This window comes from Biomphalaria glabrata, chromosome 12 (genome assembly GCF_947242115.1).
Source record: "Biomphalaria glabrata chromosome 12, xgBioGlab47.1, whole genome shotgun sequence".
NCBI classification, from domain to species: Eukaryota; Metazoa; Mollusca; class Gastropoda; family Planorbidae; genus Biomphalaria; species Biomphalaria glabrata.
The window spans coordinates 17,722,789-17,741,808 of record NC_074722.1 but is presented as its reverse complement, the minus strand read 5'-3'; the positions used below and the strand labels follow the sequence as shown (position 1 = coordinate 17,741,808).

The window sequence follows — 19,020 nt, the reverse complement described above, 5'->3', positions numbered from 1 at the left end:
TATATATATATTTATATATATATATATATATGTGATTGTGTGTGTGTACATAATTAATCTTTATTACATCTGACCCTTTCGGAAGACGTTTATTGTTCATTGTAGACTCCCCGCCCTTGCTAGCAAGAGGGTCTGGGGGAGTTCGCAGCGCTCCCCCAGCGCGGGGCGAAGCCCCGCCGCCGGGCACTATTTCTGGTATGAAAGCCAACAAAATGCATATTCTGAGGTATCTACAGTGCATTATCTTGCAATTAAAAAGTTTTATTTTAAAAACCTAATGTGCTATTCTTACTGACTTAGACCCTCACGCGCCGTTCGGCGCATTTTCCGGCAAGCTGTTTCCGCAACTCTTATTTTGCGTAATTCATTTTGTGTGAGAACATGTCCCGCAAAACCTCATGCGAAGCTCTGTCACAACCTTACTAAGGATTCGACTCCCAGTTCGGCAAATGATTTCTTTGATTTAGACCCGATCTCTATGACTGACTCCTAAAATCTGTCTTGTCCATCTTTGTTGAGATACATTTAATGATTTTCAATTTCGGCAGAAGACTATTCACACTTTATTAATGGAGCCCAAGCCACTGGTAGAAATTTGTAACCTTTCTTGACTACGCTCTTGGAATTACATGCCTGTATTTCGCTTTAGATTTTATATCGAAAAGGAAAGTTTTTTCGTCAAATCATCTGTTGAGGGGTTTTAAACTAAGAAATCTCTGGAGTTTTTTTTTTTGTTTTGTTTTTAATTCAAAACCCCATTTAGCTACGATCATAGAATTTGGTGACTGTAGTTTGCTTTAAAATAATATTGAAGAGAGAGGTTTTCAACTCTAAACGCTCTGTAGGGGAATTTTAAACTCAAAACCATCTGGAGGGGTTTTAAACTTTAAAGAAAAAGCCATCTGGAGGAGGAGGATTTACACTCAAAACTACGCTCCGCTCATAGATTTTATAGTGTGTAATTTGCTTTTTTTTTATATTGAAGAGGTACTTTTTAGCTTCAAACCCCAACTGGAGGGGGGGGGGGTTGAAACTCAAAACCCCTTTGGCTACGCTCATAGAATTTTGAGTGTGTAATTTGCTTTTTTTATTTTGAAGATGGGGTTTATCGTAAATTTTGGAGGGGGTTTTAAAATCAAAATCTTCCTGAACTGTGATGTTGGAATTTGGGGATTGTTGTTTCCTTTTTTTTTTTTGTTTTGTTTTATAGAAGAGGGGGATTTAACTGCAAAAACCTCTGGTAGGGGGTTTAAAATTCAAAACCCCCTGTAGGGGGGTTTAAACTCAAAGCCCCCCTGGTAGAGGGATTTGTATCTCAAAACCCCCTAATAGGGTTTTTTTAAATCTCAAAACCCCCTGGTAGGGGGATTTAAACTCAAAACCCCCTGGTAGAGGGTTTTTAACTCAAAACTGCTTCGGCTGTGCTGTGGTAAGTGATGATTTAGTATTAAAATCTCACCTAAAATAAACAAAATGAAAGCAAAAGTCAGTCACTTAATTCCGTCCCCCCCCCCTACTGGGGGGGGGATTTCATTTCGGGGGGGGTTTGAACCCCAAGAACCCCCCCCTGGCTACGCCCATGAGTTACACCACTACAACAAAGACACAGCTATGAAAATCACACAAAAAAAGAAACAACAACAAAGAATTTAGTCCACAGACACGTGTTCCAATCAAAGCCTCTGAAGAAAACCTAGCCCATGTTTGGGGCAGTGCTAATAAGGTTCCGTCTGTCTGATGCTCTGTGATGTCACTTCACGCCCAGCGCGTATTGATCTATTTATAGCGAGCGGTCGACGTGATGTGGCGGGAGAGACGAGGAGATGGTTATATTTCGCGAGTCAGGAAGGCCAACTCCATTAGTTATGAGTAGCGTGTAGCTCGGAGTTCAGACTAAATGTCTTATTAGCAAACTGTTGGGGAGATTTGGGGGATGGGGCGAGACAACATCGAAATGGGGCGAGAAAGTGACTTTCGCTAAATAAATTGAAGTCCTGACATTCCTCGTTATTTAATTCATTCTACTTTTTTTGTTCGGTTTTATCTTTGCTCTAATTTCGATGTATCTTTCTAGCACGAATGTTACAAACTTTGACTTTCCTATACAATAGCTGACAAGTTTTGTTGTTTTGTTTAGAACCTTAAACATTGGCTATGTACACTGAGAAAACGTCATTTACAGGAAACTAAACTAGTGAACCATCGAAACATAGCTTACAATTGACACGATTCTTAGCGACACGTGACTTGAAATTACATATAGAACTCGTTACTTAGCACTGTCAAAACAGGATGCACATGACTCCGTCAATACATCACTTGGCACTATCGAAACATCACTCACGTGACCTGACGCTATCGAAACATCACCACAAAAATCAATACTATATATCTCAATACTGGAGGAAGAAGCTCCCTTCTTTCTATATAAAACAAAATTATTTTAATTAATTACGACTAATTGATTAAATTAAACGTCGTATAAATCTAGCGCGTCAGACATTTACACAGCTAAAACCAACATGGAAATCTCCTCACATCTCAAACAAGACTAAACTAAGAATCTTTAACTCTAATATCAAGGCTGTCCTACTGTATGGTTCTGAAACATGGAGAACAACTGAAGCAACAACAAAAAAAAAATGCAGACCTTCTGAGAAATATCCTAAAAATACACTGGAATGACAAAGTAGAAAACACCAAACTGTGGGAGATGAGAGGGCAGAAAAATATAGAGGTGCAGATCTTAGAGAGGAAGTGGAGATGGATTGGTCACACCCTTAGAAAAGATACCAGCAACAGAGCTAGGCAGGCCTTAGAGTGGAACCCCCAGGGAACAAAACGCAGAGGAAGACCAAAAAGAACATGGCGATGCAGTATACTAGAGGAAGCCGAGAGGACAGGAAAGAGCTGGCAAGCCATAAAAAAAAGTAGCAATAGACCGTGGAGAGTGGCGCGTTGTTACGGAGGCCCGATGTTCCACGAGGAACTCAAAGGAAAGATGATGATGATGAATTGATTAATTAATTGGTTAATATTTTAATTGATTCATGTATTGTCATCGACTATGAATGACTGTGCAAACTTTGAACTTGCTCCGAGAAAGGGAAGTGGGAGAAAGAACGTGTACGTACCAGACAGACAGATGGAGTTGATAGAAGGTTGCTCAAAATGGCTTCATCGATGTGAGATGTAAACTCTCTAGATCACAACAAGCTCTTCAAAGTGCTTGACTTTTCAGACTTACTTTATAACGTGCAAACATTGTCAGCCCTGATAGTATACACATAAATACAAAATATTGAGTATTGAATTAAAAAAAAACACAAACCCACAGCACTAATGACTTTTTAAAAACTAACATAAAAAGAAAAGAAAAAGAAATAGGTCAATTGCCAAGACCTTGCTTCTAATGAACTAAATGATAAAAGCAGACATCCACAGTGAGCTACTATAAAAAAAAGTAGCCAAAGAATATCAAGCGCCTAAAGACAATGAGATCATGGCCCTGTGAAATCGCCGGGTGTTACATGACAATGGCGTGCATGCTAGGGAGCCGCGCAGTGGTCACGTCATTAGATGATGAAGTTGTCCAGCAGCCGCTACAACAACAGGGGACTCATAACTCATTCAAGCGGCGGGGCCACCTGATGAATAGATTAATAAGCAGACCCAGAACAGACAGGAATAACTGCGTGTGTGTGTTAGCTGCTACAACAACAAGACATTTATTAGAAACAAAAAATGAGTTCAGGACTAAAGCGAGCCCCAGACTTTGATGCTAGATTAGTAGGTGGGTTCATCAACGTATATGAAGTACCTTGGAACTGTGTAGTAGACAATGAGGTCAGGACTAAAGCGAGCCCCAGACTTTGATGCTAGATTAGTAGGTGGGTTCATCAACGTATATGAAGTACCTTGGAACTGTGTAGTAGACAGTGAGGTCAGGACTAAAGCGAGCCCCAGACTTTGATGCTAGATTAGTAGGTGGGTTCATCAACGTATATGAAGTACCTTGGAACTGTGTAGTAGACAATGAATTCAATTGGACTGCAAACACAGATGACATCACTCAAAAGGGCAACAAAGATTAAGGCTACTAAGAAAAATGTCCTCCTTTAATGTTAGCGAAAAAGCCTCGTCAATGTTTTACCAAGCTCACATCTACAGTATTTTACGTTTCAACATCACTAAATGCTTCTGGTAAGATCATAGGCAACAAACAAACCGCACTTGGACACCTATTTGAGAAAAACATTGCTAAGAAAGCTAAACAAATGTCAAACATAAAGATCACACTCTTCATGATTTTAGCATTTGACCATCACAAAGAAGATTATTAGACACCGATCAAAACAACAAATAGACACAAGAATTCTTTACCATCACAAAGAAGATTATTAGACACCGATCAACAAAAAAATAGACATAAGAACTCTTTTGTTCTTTTGGCAATTACATCGTTGTACAAACTGCAACTTGAATGTGAGTATATGTGACATCTAAATGGCACGGTCCACTTTGTAACGCTACTTCGCCCAAACACATATGTCTTGCAAGAGAATTCGATGACCACTCTCACTTATGCGCCCCCCCCCTTCTCCCCAATCTACGCCTCAGAAAATAGGCGTACATAAAATATGAGCATTCTCCGACTTTTCAGCCTTTTATCGAAAAATTTGAAAGGCTTTCTAAGGCTTTCCCGCCAACAATTTTTTACATCGAGTGTTAAAAATAATCTTAGGCTCGAGTGTTTCAACTTGTATGTAGATTGAATGATTCAAATGAAATAGAGCGGAAAATGATATTTCAATATATATATATATATATTCAAACTGTAAAAAGTTTTAGCAAGATTACGGACCTGAAACTCTAGCCCTACCATTGAAAGGTTGATGCTCTACCGACTGCACTAACCGAGTGTATGAGAGGAAATGAAGCACAAAAAGTCAAGTGCTACACGACAAAACAACCGCCCCTCCCCCCTCTGTAGTTGATGATCAAACTAAAACCAACATTTACGTTCAAAGTGTTCAACGTCACGAACATGCAAGTAGACGATTCCAAACAGGTTTAGCTACATACACAATAAGTGGTGATATAGAATGTCTACAAAAGTAGCTTTAGCGCCAAGGAGAAATGTGCCACACAAGTTTAAATAGTGCTTCCAAACGGAAGGAATTCTAGTGTACTTCTCGATAGGTCGTCTTTCAACAATGTATTGGGTCTTCATTGTGACTAAAGAATGGTTTTTGGTCAATTGAACCGCTGCGGTTCGATAGGGAAATGTGCTTTGTCCTAGGCACAAGGGAAATAATAACTGGTTGAATTGGCGTATTTTTATCTATCACTGTCTTGTGTATACCACTTTATCTACCACTGTCTTGTATATACCACTTTATCTACCACTGTCTTGTATATACCACTTTATCTACCACTGTCTTGTATATACTACTATATCTACCACTGTCTTGTATATATCACTTTATCTACCACTGTCTTGTATATACCACTATATCTACCACTGTCTTGTAAATACCACTTTATCTACCACTGTCTTGTAAATACCACTTTATCTACCCCTTTTTTTGCATCTTCTGTTTATCATTGTATTACTACGTCAACGCTTATTCTTCAACTTGCGCTTAGCATTTCATCAGTTTCTTGAACACTAAGCATGGTCTTAGCAATACACAGTTCACGAATTTAGCGATACAACAAGCAATGAATATAAATTATATAGATCTCTGACAGTCTAATTAGGTCTGCTAACACAATCAATAATAAAACCTGATCTGAATTCGAGTCTTTCAAAGTCAAACAAGAAAATGATAATTAAAAGAAATGGAAAAAAAATATACAAAAACAAAATTCTCATTAAAAGTCTGAAAGTAAGTCAGCACCTTGTGAAACCTATTAAGGTCAAACAATAAGCTGAAAACAAGAAATCCTAGCGGCAGATCATCTGGCAATCAAGCAGTCGACACTGCCATTAGACAGTAGATTACGTAGGGGGAGAAATGAGTGACAAGACTGTTTTTATAAGACTTGAAATAAACCAAGACACACAAGAAAAACATACGGATCTATTTCAGAATTTCAACATAATGGAGAGAGAGAGGGGGGGGGGGGGAGGGAGAGAGAGAGAGAGGGGGGGGGGGGAGAGGGGGGGGAGGGAGGGAGAGAGAGAGAGGGGGGGAGGGAGAGAGAGAGAGATGGAGAGAGAGAAAGTCACAGAAGACGATACCGTATATTTCCGTTTTGATATTTAAAATATTTAGATCACAGACCTATATAAATATATATATATATATATATATATATACTACTGAAAATTCACATTATTGTTATTAAAATAGTGTAAAAAAAACAACAACAAAATACCCCCCAAAAAACTCTTAACTTAAATGAAACAAAAAATCTCAAACAAATTTAGCCGCTGCAGCTATTTCGAGCACAATAAGGGTAATGATGAAATCAGATCTAAATATCCGCTATAAAGTATATATCTATCTATCTATTATATTACAATGTTCAAGATCTATAGGTGGACAAAAAAGTTCTGAGATTATGGTTTGAAATCAACAGTGTAAAAACAATAATTAAACAGACTTTTTACAGAAATGTTTGACAAAGTTTATATCATCTCACTCTGTCTGGTACACAGTTTGTACACGTTAGTTCTCCCACATCCAATCTCGGATCAAGTTGAAACTTTGCACTATTATTTCTTGTACCTGACAAAACATGAATCAATTAAAAAAAATTAACCAATTCTTGGTAATTGATTATTGTGTTTGGTATCGAACAAGGGAAAGACATTGTACTTTACAGATGTGACAGTATAAGTTGAATTAGTCCCCTTTATACTTTGTGTAGAGAATTAGGTCGTCTCTTTGAAACTAACAATAGATAGCTTTGAAACCTTCTATTTTCATAAGCAGTTCGATGTCCCAGTGGTCTGAGGAGGCTAGAGCCCTCGAGTTCAAGTTCTTCTTTTTTCATAATAAAATAATTTCAAAATCTATTAGGGTAACTATCACCCAGATACCCCTTTCTTTCCCCCCCCCCCCCAATTCTTGTTATGTATGTGCATACAATATGTAGAGCCAAAGAGAGACGCTATGATATGAGAAGATCATAAGTCATTGTTGTCTCTCGAGATGGAAGAATGCCACGATGAGATCACATTTTCAGCAGATGATTTTCCTCTAATATAGAGGGCTAGTTAAATTAAAGGGGCTTGATGGTTGAGTGGTAAAGCGCTTGGCTTCCGAGCCGAGTGTTCTAGGGTTCAAATCTCGTTGAAGACAGGGATTTGGGATTTTCCAGATTTATACCACGCCACTGAGTTCACCTTTCAGTTCTTATTTGTTTCGACTAAGTGTATCTTCATTTGTGATTTGGTTCGACCGAGTATCTTCAGTTGTTGTTCGAATGAGGGTATCTGACATTAATTTGGAAAAGTAAAGGTGCTGGCCACATGACATCCTCTTCCCCGCCGGATACAGAAACAGATGACCTCTGTATCATTTAGAAGGCAAGTTAGGAAGGGGTATTTCACTTTTTTTTTCTTTGACTTGTTAGACTAAGTCAACAACCTTTATTCCCAAACTATACTTTATAGTTACACATCTGATTTCAGAAAGAGAATATGATATGGTAAAGAATGATCACGCAATATTATAGTGTACTGTTGAATTGGATAAGGTCAGACATGGATTTGATGATGCAATGGCAAGCCAAAAGAAAAGACTCAATTTAGAAGCAAAGATCAACTAATTGCCAACTTTTAATCAAATAGGAGACAATAAAAATAAAAATGCCATCCTCATTAATTCGTCATGAGACAGTAGCCGCAGTAAGTCTTTAGTACCAGGATGAATGTACTAAGCTCCATCAGCTCCGCATAAACTAAGGCTGCCCACTGGGTGGCACATTTGTATAACACAACGATACAGATCTCCATGTTCGCAGGGATAATACGATTTAGGCATTACACATTCAGTGCAGCAAATGCAATCCAAATTGTGAACCCTTCAATGTGATCTAATAACATGTGTTGTTTTAACCAGAGTTGTACAATCTCATTAGCAGAAAAGCCTTGAACTTAACGAGAGAAGTGTACTGTTAGACTTTTTTTTTTCTCTATTGTGAGAATCATTAACTCTAGATGAATTAGGCTAGGGAGGCGGGGGAAGAACTGCGTCAAATGGTCGATTCATCAATATTAGGCTGTCAGGTGCGCTCGCACAGCTTCTGCTAGGGGACTCAATGACTCCTTCACTCTGATCACTGGAGCCTGGAGTCCTCAGAAAAATCAAGTTTGATGACTCCCACTCGTCTGAGCCTGTCTCGTCACTCTATTTTATTCCTTACACAACCCCCTCTCTCTTTTCTTTCCTTCAATCTTCTCCGTGGTCTTCTCTTCATCTCTCCATCTTGTGTTGGACATGTCTCAATAACCATTATGTGCACTGAAGAAATCCAAAAGTTGTATAGCGCTATTGGCGAGGTGAGAAGGAACAAGCGCTGTAATACATGGCCCATTACACTGACACATGGCCATTAGCACCAACAAGAGCTGTAACACACACCCACAAACCTAAGCGCTCCCCTACATTCTAGCTAATCCAATACAGGAATAATGATCATTTCATACCTTGGCAACGTGGTCATTACAGAAACTGACAACAGGTCAAAGTCCAGGGGCCAAACAAGATGAAATGACTTAAGAGAAAAGCAGAACAGATGTCACTGTAATAATCAAGTAACAAAGAAGCGATGTTACAATTCATGCACATTAACTATACATTCAACAGAGTGTTTGTTTGCATCACAAGGAAGTCCAATAGCCTGTTTGATTTTGACTGATTGCAATAGAAACAAGAATTTCACTTAAGCTCATCATACTTCAACCTAGAGATGGGAATCGAACCCAACTTTTAAAGTTCGGGTTCGGTTCGGTCAGATTTAAGTTCGAGTTCGGTTCGGTTCGATGACCAGTATAGTTCAGGTTCGGTTCGGTCTAAAGTTCGGGTTCGGCTCGGTTCGATGTTATGAAATTATGTAATAGCAAAATTAAGTTATAAGGTTTAATACAATTTATCAGATAAAACACTTTAAGTTTAATTTTTTACATAAAACAAATACTTTGCAACATATAATAGGCCTATGGGCAATACTTTTTCCAAAATAATGTTGACTACATACATTTTAAGCATTGTAAAAATTTCTTAATGAAGATAGAATTAAAGACGCGGCAGGTTTTTGCTCAAGTCGGCAAGTGGTTTAATTCTGGGCATGACTCGGCGCTAAGCGTATTCTAACCTTTTTCTCTAAGTAAGAAGAGATTTTTTAAAGGCTAATATCGATGTGCTTTCTTTCAGAACGCACTATTCATCATAATAATAAAAAAAAATATTCTTCGTGTAAAGACGTCTCTATCAAAGATTTTTTTTTCACACATAAGTCGTCACTATAATAAATTGCAATATACGGAAGAAATTCGACTATTCTGAGACAAAAAATGCAGAAGAATCTCAATAGCGGAGATGTTTTAAAATGTTTTCTTCAAAACGTTTTGACCCATATTGTGCATACGCGCCTCGCAAAAAGCAGACTACAGTTGACAAGGTCTTATTAGAAGATAAAATGGCATCTCCTATTTAATATATTTTAATTTTTAAACATGTAATTATACTAATATTCAGATAAATTAAACTGAAAATAAAACTTTTTTTTCGACGCCCCCTCTCCTTGTTAGTTGGTCGTTGGTTTGTCGCTTACAGACAGCTAGTACAATTGAACCAATAAAGGCGTTTTATATTTTTACCGGTAAGGATAGTATAGAGGGACTTCTTATGGTCCGTCAGTTACGCTGGACAGGGCACGTATCCCGTATGGGAGACGAACGTATGCCAAAGACAGTCTTATTTTTTTTTAATGAGCTAAAAGGTGGCCGCCATAACAGAGGCGCCCCACGGAAACGCATCAAAGACCAGCTTAGGAGTCAACTTTGCTTAGCTGACATAGAAGAGAGCACCTGGTTACATGCGGCCTTAGAACGAGTCAGTTGTTCACCCCCGAAGGCCGCGGGATCCACATTTGAGACCAAAAGAAAATCCGCTGCCGAGGACAAACGCAGACGCGAAAAGAAAAATTAAATGGACCACCTGCAGACAGTGGTTATGCTTGCCCTGGATGTGGCAAAATATGTAGGTGACATCTGGGACTGCGCAGCCATGGGAAAAACATTCCTCACTAATCTTCGGACTCGAAGACAAGCCTTATAATAACATATAAACTTAATAAACTTTAAAATAAAGTTCTTATGTGAACAACTCAATATAGTCTAACTGTTATTACAATATTCACATATTTAACTTTTGATAGAGATGTAATATTAATGAAATATACTGATATTTAAACAAAATCTAGGTCACCACAAAACAACGTCTTTACTCTTTCATGTCTCAAGATTGTCTGCCGTTTCACATTTGCATTACGCTAATTTCATCATCCTCAATGCATAAACACCTCTTCTTACCGAAACCAGGAAACGCACACACACACACACTCTTTGATACCCCTTTTTGTCAGGAAGTTGCGTCTCCCCATCCCTCATTCAAGGTACTCGCCATCCCCACCCACGGGGGAGGACCCAAAGTTTGAGAAACGCTACATTAAAAATACTGATGATCAATAATGCAAAACAAAATAATAGTAAAAATATTCAGGGACGTTGCTAGGAATTTTTCATCATTTGGGGGGCCGGGAGGGGCTGGACCTCTTTGGGTGCCCCTGCATTTTGCGTAATATTGAATATTGTAAAAAACACTCATTTGGGGCCCCCCTCAAGTGGGGGCCCGGGGAGATTTTCCATTTCTCCCCCTCCTCCCCCACCCTTGCTACGCCACTGATAATATTCCAATATGGAATACTTCACAATTTTGTAGAAATAATTCACTTGATAGAAGATAATTAAAATTTATTTTAAACTAGAACACAAATAAACTTATTGTAGATTCATATCTACACTCTATAATCAGCAAAAAATATTCTACTCTCAACTAACAGCCATCTCAAATAAAAGTGACAATATTTTAATGTTGACTTTCTACTTACTAGGAACTAGAGTCTAGATCTAGATCTAATTAGAGGGCGCCTATTTAAACCCAAGACCAATATTGCAAACAGCCCGCGAAAATTCAAGGCCAGGGGGGAGCCGGCACATACGGAAAAACCCATGGGAACCCCAACGCGCCGCTTTTTTTTTTCTTTTTAAAGTTATCAAAATACCCCCCCCCCCTCCCAAGTTTCCAAAGTATAATGGAATCATTAGAATTTAATTAAATATTTAAGTAATTTTTTTTTAAACCAAAAATAAAAAAAAAGGATGTACAAATTGCAAAATTAGTTCGGTTAAGATAAAGAGGGTTCGTTCGGTTCGTACCAAGCAGTTTCAAAGTTCGGGTTCGGTTCGGTCATAAGTGAGGTTCGAGTTCGGTTCGGGTTCGTTTCCCATCTCTACTTCAACCTAGTACATTTACAGAACAGATCATTACAATAGTTTTGATTCGCCTGTAAGGCCACTCAAGCCGAGTCCAATGTGCAGTTGACAATGTTACAGAAAAATGTATTACGTGACCCTGTGTCTCGACATCACGACATTCGTAAAAGCTAAGGATGACTAAAGACTTCTCTTTGTTTCAGTGTCTAAAGAGACTTTGGCCAAAGTCATGCCAGATACACTAGTTATAAATAATGAAAATGAAACATTACCGACTAAATCTTGTTCCCAGAAGATTATAAAGACAGTTTGTGTTTCACAAGAGGCGGTCTCAGAAAGATGCGCCCCATCTGTTGGATAAGCAATGTAGGTCAACGGCGGGTTGGAATATTTTCAGCACGAATAAGAAGCTAGAAAGTAAAAATAAAAAAAAGCTCGAGGTCTAGAGCCTCGTGATGGAAGGCTTATCTCCCCTATGGAAAACAAAATTAATTGATTACGATTAACTCATTGGTTATTTTTTTGATGGAGTCATGTATTGTCTTCGGCAATGAATTGATTTGTGCAAAGTTTGAACTTAATCCGAGCGTGGGAAGTTGGAGAAACAACGTGTCAAAAATTCCACCCGGACAGAGTTGATATAAGCTTTGTAAAATAAAAAACAACAACACACAAACAAACGACGAAAGCACCGATCCGTAACGCAACTTTCAATACAATAGTTTCAAACATGAGACAATAGAATGTAGCTAAAAATGTGCCCCTGACATGTGCAAAACTTGCTTTTTTAATAACTGCACCACAAGACATTAGTTCATTAACTTGAAACAATAGTCTAATTATATCAGTTAATTTAGCCAAATTCGATATGAGATCCAGCTTTACGAAGTCCCCTTGATAATTCAACGTTCTTTTTTCAAGTGAAAATAAAGAGTATTTATATTCTATTTACTTGAGAAGCCGTCTTCGAGTCCATGAGAAATGTGCTTATCTTAAATCACAAAGAAGGAGCTCTATACTTGAGAAGCCACTTTCTCTGTTCAACTAGATGACTATCATTGCGGTAGATTAGACCAAAGCTAGAGCCAAGCAAAGAAAAAATAATTCGCAAGTTGGACCAGTTAGATTTCTCTAGAACCTCATTTGTCTCAAGGCTCTAAGGAACCTTTGCCCTAGAGGCCTATCTAGACCTTGTTATTTCTGGTACACGACAAACAGAAAATCGCATAGAGGTGTCTTCGATAACCGGGAGGAATATTGTAGCCAACATATAACACTATGAAGAGGGCCGAGCTTAATCTTCGTGTGTCATATTGCTAGCAGCTAGCATTACAAAGTTGATACAATATTAATCAATCAACACAATTGCTAATAAAGGGGTGTGATAAAAAACATAAAGAAACGTACGTACACAAACACACGCACACACACACTGACAAAATAGCTTATTGCGGTCAGACTAAAAAGATATTTGAAAGTAGACTTCAGTACCAACGCCAGGGTACAGTTTGGGTACAGTTTGAGAATCGCGTTGACAGAGCAAATTGAAGCAGACTTCGTTCCATGCGATGAACCATGTTAAGATTTGCCTAGAAGCTTAGAGAAGATAATTGTCACTTGTTATCCAACCAGCTGCATGCATTGATTTGAAATTGTTACATGCTCTCCTGCAAAACTTCCGACACCACAAGAGCTTCTTTCAAACTGTGAGAGGGCCAGCCATTGAACACTGACTTGGGCAAGGTAGAGCTAGTCAACATACAGAGGACTTTCAAGTGATGTAGTGCTGGTCAACATACATAGGACTTTCAAGTGATGTAATGCTGGTCAACATACATAGGACTTTCAAGTGATGTAGTGCTGGTCAACATACAGAGGACTTTCAAGTGATGTAGTGCTGGTCAACATACAGAGGACTTTCAAGTAATGTTATGCTGGTCAACATTCATAGGACTTTCAAGTGATGTAGTGCTGGTCAACATACAGAGGACTTTCAAGTGATGTAGTGCTGGTCAACATACATAGGACTTTCAAGTGATGTAATGCTGGTCAACATACATAGGACTTTCAAGTGATGTGATGCTGGTCAACATACAGAGGACTTTCAAGTGATGTAGTGCTGGTCAATATACAGAGGACTTTCAAGTGATGTAGTGCTGGTCAACATACAGAGGACTTTCAAGTGATGTAGTGCTGGTCAACATACAGAGGACTTTCAAGTGATGTAATGCTGGTCAACATACAGAGGACTTTCAAGTGATGTAGTGCTGGTCAACATACAGAGGACTTTCAAGTGATGTAGTGCTGGTCAACATACATAGGACTTTCAAGTGATGTAATGCTGGTCAACATACATAGGACTTTCAAGTGATGTAATGCTGGTCAACATACAGAGGACTTTCAAGTGATGTAGTGCTGGTCAATATACAGAGGACTTTCAAGTGATGTAGTGCTGGTCAACATACAGAGGACTTTCAAGTGATGTAGTGCTGGTCAACATACAGAGGACTTTCAAGTGATGTAATGCTGGTCAACATACAGAGGACTTTCAAGTGATGTAGTGCTGGTCAACATACAGAGGACTTTCAAGTGATGTAATGCTGGTCAACATACAGAGGACTTTCAAGTGATGTAGTGCTTGTCAACATACAGAGGACTTTCAAGTGATGTAGTGCTGGTCAATATACAGAGGACTTTCAAGTGATGTAGTGCTGGTCAACATACAGAGGACTTTCAAGTGATGTAGTGCTGGTCAACATACAGAGGACTTTCAAGTGATGTAGTGCTGGTCAACATACACAGGACTTTCAAGTGATGTAGTGCTGGTCAACATACAGAGGACTTTCAAGTGATGTAGTGCTGGTCAACATACAGAGGACTTTCAAGTGATGTAGTGCTGGTCAACATACAGAGGACTTTCAAGTGATGTAGTGCTGGTCAACATACAGAGGACTTTCAAGTAATGTTATGCTGGTCAACATTCATAGGACTTTCAAGTGATGTAGTGCTGGTCAACATACAGAGGACTTTCAAGTGATGTAGTGCTGGTCAACATACAGAGGACTTTCAAGTGATGTAGTGCTGGTCAACATACACAGGACTTTCAAGTGATGTAGTGCTGGTCAACATACAGAGGACTTTCAAGTGATGTAGTGCTGGTCAACATACAGAGGACTTTCAAGTGATGTAGTGCTGGTCAACATACAGAGGACTTTCAAGTGATGTAGTGCTCTTGTCATTCAATGTGTTCCAGTTTGTTTTGATTTGCCATAAAGTCTTAGAATCAAATAGAACGCTGAAGAAAATTAAGATTGTTCGAAAAGTCGAATGTAAGGTTCTTTGACTGTTTCTTGGAATCTGTCACTTATACCACATTGACACTGATCGACGTTTTCGGTTAACAAAACACGAGGATACTATTTAAAAAAAAAAAAGAAGTACATAATGAGCAAATAAATAAAAAACTATTTGCATTTCCAGGATTTTAATTCTCAATTATTTTTTTCCTTTTTTGCATGAATACAAGTTTGATTTAATTAACATACAGCAGGCACGCACAAATGGATAAAATGAAAACATAATGAAACCACGTGACTATTAAATGCATTGAATTGGATTTAACATAGAAGACAAAACTAGTAGGTACGGATAATCTACATGATACGGTGAGTACACATTGTGTGAGTGACAAACCAGAAGTAAACACTGTGTAAGTGACAAACTATAAAGAACACTTTGTGTGAGTGACAAACCAGAAAGTACACATTGTGTGAGTGACAAACCAGAAGTACACACTGTGTAAGTGACAAACTATAAAGAACACTTTGTGTGAGTGACAAACCAGAAAGTACACATTGTGTGAGTGACAAACCAGAAGTACACACTGAGTGAGTGACAAACCAAAAAGTACACAATGTGTGAATGACAAACCAGAAAGTACACAATGTGTGTGTGACAAACCAGAAAGAACACTTTGTGTGAGTGACAAACCAGAAAGTACACAATGTGTGAATGACAAACCAAAAAGAACACTTTGTGTGAGTGACAAACCAGAAAAAATACTTTGTGTGAGTGACAAACCAGAAAGAACACTGTGTGAGTGACAAACCAGAAAGAACACTGTGTGAGTGACAAACCAGAAAGAACACTTTCTGTGAGTGACAAACCAGAAAGAACACTTTGTGTGAGTGACAAACCAGAAATTACACAATGTGTGAGTGACAAACCAGAAAGTACACAATGTGTGAATGACAAACCAAAAAGAACACTTTGTGTGAGTGACAAACCAGAAAAAATACTTTGTGTGAGTGACAAACCAGAAAGAACACTGTGTGAGTGACAAACCAGAAATTACACAATGTGTGAGTGACAAACCAGAAAGTACACAATGTGTGAATGACAAACCAGAAAGTACACAATGTGTGAGTGACAAACCAAAAAGTACACAATGTGTGAGTGACAAACCAGAAAGAACACTTTGTGTGAGTGACAAACCTGAAAGTACACAATGTGTGAATGACAAACCAGAAAGAACACTTTGTGTGAATGACAAACCAGAAAGAACACTTTCTATGAGTGACAAACCAGAAAGAACACTTTCTGTGAGTGACAAACCAGAAAGTACACATCGTGTGAATGACAAATCAGAAAGTACACTTTCTATGAGTGACAAACCAGAAAGTACATATCGTGTGAATGACAAATCAGAAAGTACACTTTTGTGTGAGTGACAAACCAGAAAGAACACTGTGTGTGTGACAAACTAGAAAGAACACTGTGTGAGTGACAAACCAGAAAGAACACTGTGTGAGTGACCAACCAGAAAGAACACTTTCTGTGAGTGACAAACCAGAAAGAACACTTTGTGTGAGTGACAAACCAGAAATTACACAATGTGTGAGTGACAAACCAGAAAGTACACAATGTGTGAATGACAAACCAAAAAGAACACTTTGTGTGAGTGACAAACCAGAAAAAATACTTTGTGTGAGTGACAAACCAGAAAGAACACTGTGTGAGTGACAAACCAGAAATTACACAATGTGTGAGTGACAAACCAGAAAGTACACAATGTGTGAATGACAAATCAGAAAGTACACAATGTGTGAGTGACAAACCAAAAAGTACACAATGTGTGAGTGACAAACCAGAAAGAACACTTTGTGTGAGTGACAAACCTGAAAGTACACAATGTGTGAATGACAAACCAGAAAGAACACTTTGTGTGAATGACAAACCAGAAAGAACACTTTCTATGAGTGACAAACCAGAAAGAACACTTTCTGTGAGTGACAAACCAGAAAGTACACATCGTGTGAATGACAAATCAGAAAGTACACTTTCTATGAGTGACAAACCAGAAAGTACATATCGTGTGAATGACAAATCAGAAAGTACACTTTTGTGTGAGTGACAAACCAGAAAGAACACTGTGTGTGTGACAAACTAGAAAGAACACTGTGTGAGTGACAAACCAGAAAGAACACTGTGTGAGTGACCAACCAGAAAGAACACTTTCTGTGAGTGACAAACCAGAAAGAACACTTTGTGTGAGTGACAAACCAGAAATTACACAATGTGTGAGTGACAAACCAGAAAGTACACAATGTGTGAATGACAAACCAAAAAGAACACTTTGTGTGAGTGACAAACCAGAAAAAATACTTTGTGTGAGTGACAAACCAGAAAGAACACTGTGTGAGTGACAAACCAGAAATTACACAATGTGTGAGTGACAAACCAGAAAGTACACAATGTGTGAATGACAAATCAGAAAGTACACAATGTGTGAGTGACAAACCAAAAAGTACACAATGTGTGAGTGACAAACCAGAAAGAACACTTTGTGTGAGTGACAAACCAGAAAGTACACAATGTGTGAATGACAAACCAGAAAGAACACTTTGTGTGAATGACAAACCAGAAAGAACACTTTCTATGAGTGACAAACCAGAAAGAACACTTTCTGTGAGTGACAAACCAGAAAGTACACATCGTGTGAATGACAAATCAGAAAGTACACTTTCTATGAGTGACAAACCAGAAAGTACATATCGTGTGAATGACAAATCAGAAAGTACACTTTTGTGTGAGTGACAAACCAGAAAGAACACTGTGTGTGTGACAAACTAGAAAGAACACTGTGTGAGTGACAAACCAGAAAGAACACTTTGTGTGAATGACAAACCAGAAAGAACACTGTGTGAGTGACAAACCAGAAAGAACACTGTGTGAGTGACAAACCAGAAAGAACACTGTGTGAGTGACAAACCAGAAAGAACACCAGTACACTTGGTGTACAAAACAGTGATAGCACTATTGTGTCCTCTAACGAAGGATGACAGTGATACGTCTAAAAGATCAATGATCATTAACACAGAAAATCAAAAAGGAAAACAAACACTGGAGCCTCGGGCTACTTCCATTAGAAACCCAAAATGAGATTAAAGTAGCCCCTGTTTGACTGGCCAAGGTCTGGACAATTCAATTTGTCCAGGGCGTGCAATTAGGCACACATTTGAACACCAGCCACTCGTGTGCCCAGGAAGTGTTTTTTCTTTTACCGGAATCTGGCACATTTAAGGATTTGTGTCTGTCATCAAATTATAGTTAATTCATGCTTCTCTATCAATGAAAATACTATCAACTTAACAATATATTAGTTAAACTCATTTTAGGAGTTATAAGGCTGATCTAAACTGAAACACACACACAGAAACTTATATGTATATATTTACACACAAAATAGTCACGAGCACACACACAGGTATGGTTTGAAAGTAAATGTATCCAGTCGCTTTACACTGTAACAGTAACAATGGCGGCGGCTTTTCTTATGACAAAAAAAAAATATGTCTGTTTTAAAAGCAACTTGAGCACTCTAAAGTGTTTTACAGTGATGCGGACGTCTTTTTGGCTTAACGCTCTATTCATCCTTCTGGTTGATGGGGGGCACACAACTAGACGACCACATGGTTTGAGCGTGCCAGTTCACAAAATGGCTGTTTTCCTGGTTTCTATTGAACAGACATCACCAGGAGCACCAAATACAATGTACTACACACCTAGTCAACTCGATAGTTTTCTTCACCTCTGCTGACCTCACAAATATCATCCTGGTAGAACTAATGGCAGAACAAAAAGTGACTATAAATAATAAAAGCAGGACAGGTCAAAACGCGGCTTTAAAAATCAAACTGTGGCAATAAACAACAAAAGCAGGACAGGTCGAAACGAGGCTTTAGAAATCAAGCTATCTTCAAAATGGTGGTATTATATCACTAGTCGACCCACAGCGTAGCATACGCCGTTATTTTGCAAGGCCGACCTTAAGCCAATGCAACCTATGCGACCGCAGTGGGCCCCGCACTTTCAAAGGACCCGCGCTAATTCTAGGTGTAAAGTAGTAAATGAAACCATTTTATAACATAACAGAATATCCCGAAGCCTCTTGATTTACCAGGAGCTCCTTGAAATCTCATGAACAGTTGAGTCCGGCCCTGCTATTT

The 19,020-nt window shown here is 38.6% G+C and overlaps 1 protein-coding gene across 4 annotated transcripts in view; it reads right to left on the bottom strand.

Moving 5' to 3' along the window:
* Positions 1–19,020, bottom strand: part of LOC106052118 (serine/arginine repetitive matrix protein 2-like) — a 71,918-nt gene that overhangs the window by 39,358 nt on the left and 13,540 nt on the right. For 2 of the 4 annotated variants that reach the window (XM_056006798.1, XM_056006797.1), the window contains exon 1: positions 1,663–1,819. The exons of 1 other annotated variant lie outside the window; for it this stretch is intronic. The gene's annotated coding sequence lies outside the window, so the exon portion shown is untranslated. Of the gene's footprint in view, positions 1–1,662; positions 1,821–19,020 lie in introns of those variants that run through there. One more of the 4 variants, XM_056006792.1, reaches the window with a different exon arrangement.